Source organism: Mesitornis unicolor, unplaced genomic scaffold (genome assembly GCF_000695765.1).
Source record: "Mesitornis unicolor isolate BGI_N332 unplaced genomic scaffold, ASM69576v1 scaffold37122, whole genome shotgun sequence".
In the NCBI taxonomy this organism is placed as follows: Eukaryota; Metazoa; Chordata; class Aves; order Mesitornithiformes; family Mesitornithidae; genus Mesitornis; species Mesitornis unicolor.
In genome coordinates this window covers 5,708-12,329 of record NW_010171897.1, presented here as the reverse complement: position 1 = coordinate 12,329, position 6,622 = coordinate 5,708, and positions in this window count along the sequence as shown.

Genomic DNA, 6,622 nt, shown 5'->3' with positions numbered 1-6,622 from the left:
TCATTGTTGACTTTATTCTATATTAATCACACATAAAGTATATTAAGCTTGGCACACTGGCCCAGACTTTTATGTTAACTTATCAAATGTACATTTTTCAGCCTTTTAAATGTAGCTAATGCATTTCTAGGCTTTAGATTTCTTTGTTTAGAGAGAGAAATACATGTATGTTATAACTATATAGAACTTTTTTTTCAATTTTTTGAAAAGAAGAATACGCTATAATTGAGAATATGTATCTCTCTATATATAATAATGACTGTGGCTTTATAACTCAACAAATTAATTAAAAAACACAGAAAATCAGTAAACTTTAACTTAAATGAAAAACATTATTACAGTCTTCAAATTCATTATTAAATAAATCAAACAAACTTAACAGTGCTCTGTAGTGATGCCATGCAATAACTATAAAATTATGATTAAGGAATTCTAGCGTTGGTGTCCCAGATGAGCTGTAACTGACACATTAATTCTTTCCAATTACTTTCTTGCTGGAATCCATACTGATATTACTAGACACAAGGATAAGATACAGCTCTCAATTATTCTAGAGCAAGAGATGGAGTTATTATTTTAACCTTTGTTCTTTTGATCTCTTGTAATATGAACTGGAATATGGCTGTTTCCATAAGGCATTCTTTAAAAATGAAATGCAAACATGGCAATTTCAAATTTTATTTGCAGAACTTTTATTGGAAGTCAGTGTAACTTCTCCATTTGATTCATCCTCAAGCTATGTGACTTACATCTGTATCACAGCAAGGAGGAGTTATTGCTTATCAAAACTTGAAAGTTCATTTTTTTAATGTGATCTCCAACCTTCTTTTGTCAGTATATAACTTGATCCTCATATCATGCTCCTAGGTCATTTATAAAAGGCAAATAATTAATTTTATTTTCAATATATTTAGAAATTGATAGGAGAGGGAGCAAGTGGCAGTTAAAATTTCTGTGCTCCTCCCCGCAGACCTACAAAAGCCAGGAGAGGAATTCAGGTGGCCAGAAGCTACACATTGTCAAAGGGCACCTTAAAGTCATCAGCTACATTCCAGGCAGGCAGTGCAGACAGGCCTCAGATGTTTTTATGAAGTTGCATTACAAGGTAGCATCAAAAATCTACGCTAGTGTGATATGTTACGATACCTGGGTGTTGCTGTGTATTTCTGGTTTCACTCACTGAAATTTTAAATGATGCAGCTCTCCCCTTCTGAAGCCTTTGGTTAGTGCAGGTAAGTAATCCAGGTAAGCAGAATGACTCAGAAATCATTTTGGATGCTCTTTTGTCAATAGTCTGCTGTATATTCGTAATTAATGAACCTATTTCTAAGGCAGATTTGTGTTATTTGGAGCAAATAAGCTGGATGTTTTTTAAAAAGTGAAGGAACAGTGTGTAAATAAAGCACTGGGTTAACCAAACCAGGATTGTCGTCTGTCTTCTACCAGGTACTCGATGCTTCTCCTTTCGGAAACCTCTCAGAGTTGACAGCTTTAGGGTCACTCTGGTACACTGGACAGCACAAAGGAACATCAGTTCCTGGTTCTCCAGTGCTGCTTTTTCCCTGCCACCCCCCACTCTGAAGCAGGCAAATTACAAGGTTAAATTACTGCATCATTTTTGCAAAGGCAATGTCCCTCTTCCCAGCCAGGCACCGCTGCTGACAGGCAGCTGGAGCGGAGCCACGATGCTGTCTCTTCCACTGACCCATCCAGGATGCACCATACCTACTGTGCGCATGTGTTGCTCAGATGTCTCACACATGCTCAGCAAAGCTGACATGGTCTTCATGCCTCAGTCCTCTAACGTGTGTGCAAATCGACTGTGCAGCACATGGGTGACAGAGCACACACAGAAATGTCAAACAGAAATCTGGCCTGCCTCACTGGGGAGAGAGAAAAAAAAAACCATATTTCTGTCTGTGTCCCTGAAAGCTGATTAAGGTGTGTGAATTCACTCTCTCATATCTACTTTTGGACAGTAATAAAGCACGTGGGACTTCACAGTGGACGTATCTTCAATTCAAAGCTGGTATGTAGGTCAAACGTAAATGATAATGAATATCTGAGCTTCTTAGCATATAAATAGTAAGACCAAGATACTGCAGAGTCCTAAAAAGGTAACTCCAGGAGGTTTTTCTCTCTATTTTAAATATTCAAATAAAGATATATATATGCATATATAAGATATATATATATATGCACACATCTTTTCAAGGAAACTTATTCTGTTCAATTGTGCCTGTAACTCAGACCAGAGAAAGTCAGCTGCATTCTAAAAATGATGATTTTAATGTTATTAGCCTTTTAGTAAGTTTTAGAAGCACAAAAAAAGCTAGAAGAGATGGAAGACTAAACCCAAAAGCCTTTAAAAACCCCCAGCCAGCCAGTACTACTAGACTGTTCAGCTCCATTATTGCATGAAGAACAGACCAGATCTTACCAGCCACCCAGCTTTTCAGAGCTGGAAACGGGACATCTGAACCTTCTTTCTGTCTATCTGCGTGTGCCACAGGAAAACACTACACGTTGTTCCTTCATAAGATTGTGCATCTGACTGTGTCATTGTCAGTCCTTCGTGATAAAAGGTGTATGTCTGAAAGAGGCCTGCACAAACTCAGAGGCCGTTCTGCCTGGTTCAGCAAGATGGAGGTCCCAGAGACATCTTCATCATGAGGGCAGGCCATGCCACCACTGCTGCAGACAGCAGGATCACACAGGGGTGTGCAACAACTGACCAAATCCCTCACACATCTGACAGGGTGGTAGGTTGGAAAGGTAACATTTATACCGCTACTGCCCACCTTCCATGAGCGGGATGGGAAGTTTGAAGAAATGTGTCCTCTGTGGTTGCAGTCCTTCGACACTGGCCTTGCTCAAGTGCTGCCAGCGGGGACAGAGAAGGCAAAAGGAAATGTCAGATCTTCCTGTTCTCTTTTATAATTATTTTTCATCTCCTCTGTCTCTATTTACAGCCTGTAAAGTGCTGTATATATATAATGCCTGTATATTACTCTTTTTTTCTGAAAGTGGGAGTAAACTGCTAGCTAGATGTAAAACTGAGACAAGGTGTAAGGCAGGCATGCCCACTCAACTTTAACTCTACAACAGTTTAAGGATTATTTACATTTTGAAGTGTCATTATATGGTTTACAAAGGGAAAAGTGCGAGTAAAGATTGAGATTTTCCTTCTATAAATTGCAGAAGGGTGAGGGGGAAGTGACAGATCTCATTTAAAAACCTTATTGAAGTAGCCATGTTGAATGATGGTGCCATTGCTTGTCTCTGTGTCTCATTGTCATAATGTAAGCCCTTTTATAATTAGAAGAAACCACGGAAGTCAGAGTAAAGTACAACAGATCCAGAAAGAGCTGGAAACTTAAGGAAGAAATAAAAAATGAAAACCAACAATAGACATGGGGTGGAGAAGATATTTTATTTATTTGTTACTAGTAGTTAAAATGACGTACAAAATGCTGGGAAGAAAAAACTCCAATTCTATTCAGTAACAAAATAATTAAAACTTCATTTTAAACCAAGTTTTGCTTTGTGAGACCGAGCATGAAAATACTGCAGCCTTAGGTTATATAGTCCATTGTTTTTAGAATAAAGCAGACATTTAAATACATATTGTGGTTGATATTAAATATCTCGTATAATTGTAAGTTAGCAGAACTTTCTTACTCTCAGGCAATAACTAGCAATTCATAAAAGTTCTTTGTATAAAATTTACATATTGGGGGCAGGGGGAAGCCACCTCAAGGGGAGTTCCGTCGTGATCTAAGCACAGGCTGTTTTGGAACATAAAGATTTGTAAAACTTTTATCAATTTTCCTTCAGAATGCTAGCCTAATCTTAAATAAAGGAGTCAGTAATGTCTGAAGCTTTGCTTAATGGCTAAGGGTTTATGGACATAACAGTCACTGTAAAGGACAATGGGAGTTTTGCTGTCAACTTCACATGAAGAAAAAAATAATTCTTAAGGTGTTCCCATTTCTTGAACGGAAACCTTAGCTTGTACAAAACTTTAAGCAACAACTGAGATTGGCCCTTTCCCCTGCAAACTAACTCAAATTATTTTTAAAGGAAAACAACCCCTGCCTAATATCAGTGAAAGAGGATTTGTATTAATAATAACATTAAATATCCATATCTTTCTGTTTAACTATTCACATTCCACACAGTGGAAATCTACCTCCTGTAATTCCAGATTTTAAAATTGGATTTTAAAATCCATTAAGAAATGTGTCAAACCTGCTGAGTGAGAGTACACCAGATGAAATGCATTTTGATAATATCAATCAATGAGTTGCAGTCTCTTAATCTAACAAATGCAGATCTCACAGCAGTGGATTTTACAGTAAAAATATATTAAATTCAGAGATGCAGGTTTTCGCCAATAATTTCATGATGTATTGTGTAACAACTGGGGCATCTAATATAACGATGACACGGTGAGTGCATCTGTGACATGCCACTCACTGTGTATTTTTTCCCTTTGTACATGTCAGTAAGAGCAGAATTGTCTTTCTCAGCATTCAGTAGACAGAAATGCTGTCAAGATAATCACCTTGTGGCTGAGAGGCATCTGGTGTGAGAAAGAGCAGTTACACTGATAGTGGGTACTGGAGAGTATTGCTGCTGAATGCGGAAACTTAGTCCTGGACTATCCAAGACCCATCACAGAAGTAACTTCGACCTAACTTCCCTTTCACTCCCATCAGTGATGTCCAAGTGGCTTTCAGGCCCGGTACTGACTCTGATGTAGGAAAGTGCCCTTCCTTTGGTACTCCACTGTCAAGGTGCCCCAGTCACAGGCAGAGGCAGGAAGGTCTGCAGCACCCTCTGAGCTCTGCAGCACCCAGTTGGAAAGGGCCCCTGCACAGCCAGCACCCCGGACAGCATAAGTAGTCTGCACACCATGTGGTATGGGATGCAGCCAGCGAGACAAACCCCAGGCATCCCATCGGACTCTCAGGAAAGCAAGTGCAACATGCACAGAAGGCCTGCCCCTCAGGTCCAATGGCCCAGCGTCCACCTCACTAAACCAACTTCTTCTGCAGGATTTCCTGTGCTCTTTCCAAAACCTACAGCCCTGATCAAGTTTAAGCTCCTAATCCTGAAGGAAAGAAAAGGCAGGATAACCTCACAGGTAAGACTCTTCAAGCTCTTGGAAGTAGTCTGTCCCCTTTTATGTTTTTCCCCCCAAATGAGAGGGGCAGTTAGCCCTTAATTTTCAGGAAATTCTCTTTACTTAGTCCAAATCCAGTTTAAATGCAAGTCTGTGGTAAAAGATATAAAAAGAGAATTATTGCTGGCAAAGTTCTGCATCTCTTTTTCAACAAACTGCATGCCTGTGGCAAAGCTAAAATAACAATAACAATGCAATGTTTACTAGTCATGAATGTCATGTCTTTTGTCTCTTGTGTGGTTATTGCATTTGCAGTCACATGATGCTTGTTTTAATTTTTGCTTTGCTCTTTATGTACTAAATTACTGCCATTCTGTACTTGATGTCGGTTAGCAAGATTCTTGTGCCGTGGTTATGTATGTTTTTTATGTATGTGTGTGAAAAAGAGAAGGAGAGAGTTCGGATACGCACCATGAAGTATGCGTACTCATTGTATGTACGTATAGATACCAATGGCTAAAAGATACTGCATATACATTTATATATGTAGATATGAAGAATAACTGATATCAGAAATACAAGACATTGAATGGATCTAGTGGCATGAGAATGAGTTTTTATTTGAGTTAGAGAGCCATTAGAATTCAGAAGTATATTTATAGCCTTGTATATAGTTTCTCTTTAATTTATGTAATATATGACTAGGTATATAAATTAAAACAAAACATAAACAGGAGACAATATCTCTTCCTTTGTGTCTTCCTATTTATGTGTCTTTTCTTTTTCTTCTCCCTTTTACACTCCCCTTGTCTACTTACTTTGGCCTTCTGCTTTCTAACTTGCTGTAGCTCTGTTTTCCATCCACCTATAGTGACTTTTCAGCACTCCCACATCCCCCCATTGTTCTCCAGACATGGCTTTTGGATTACAGTTATTTTTTTGAAGCAGCATGCTACAAACTCTTGATACAGCTGCTACTTTCAGTGATGGTTCTGTTACGCTTTTTGCCTACTTCATATTTAAAAACAGATTCATGCTTTCAAATATACTGTCCACTCACTTTGATGTTTCTCCTAAAACGGTAAAAGCAAACAGTACAGTAGGTGAACATTAATAAAAGCCACAGTTCCACTTTCCCAGCAAGCAGCAAAAATGTGAATATACACTAGGAAACCTAATTCATTACTGTGGGTAAATAGATTTTTTTTTTAATATTTCATACCCCTGTTAAATTTTTTAATCATAGTAAACATTCATATATTCGCTTGTACACATCCATTTTCTCTCCTACACACAAACATACGTGTGCATGCCCTTCCCTTACATTTAGTTTTTTGCTTTTTTGTTGTTTTTTTTGCTTGGCTTAGGTAATTCACAATTTTGTCCAGCCTCGAAGATATGCTAGTTCATGCCACTCCTCTCACGCTGGCAATGATTGCGTACAGTCAGAGTGCAATCAGTACAACGTTTTTCCCAGTTTAGTCCAAGTCAATA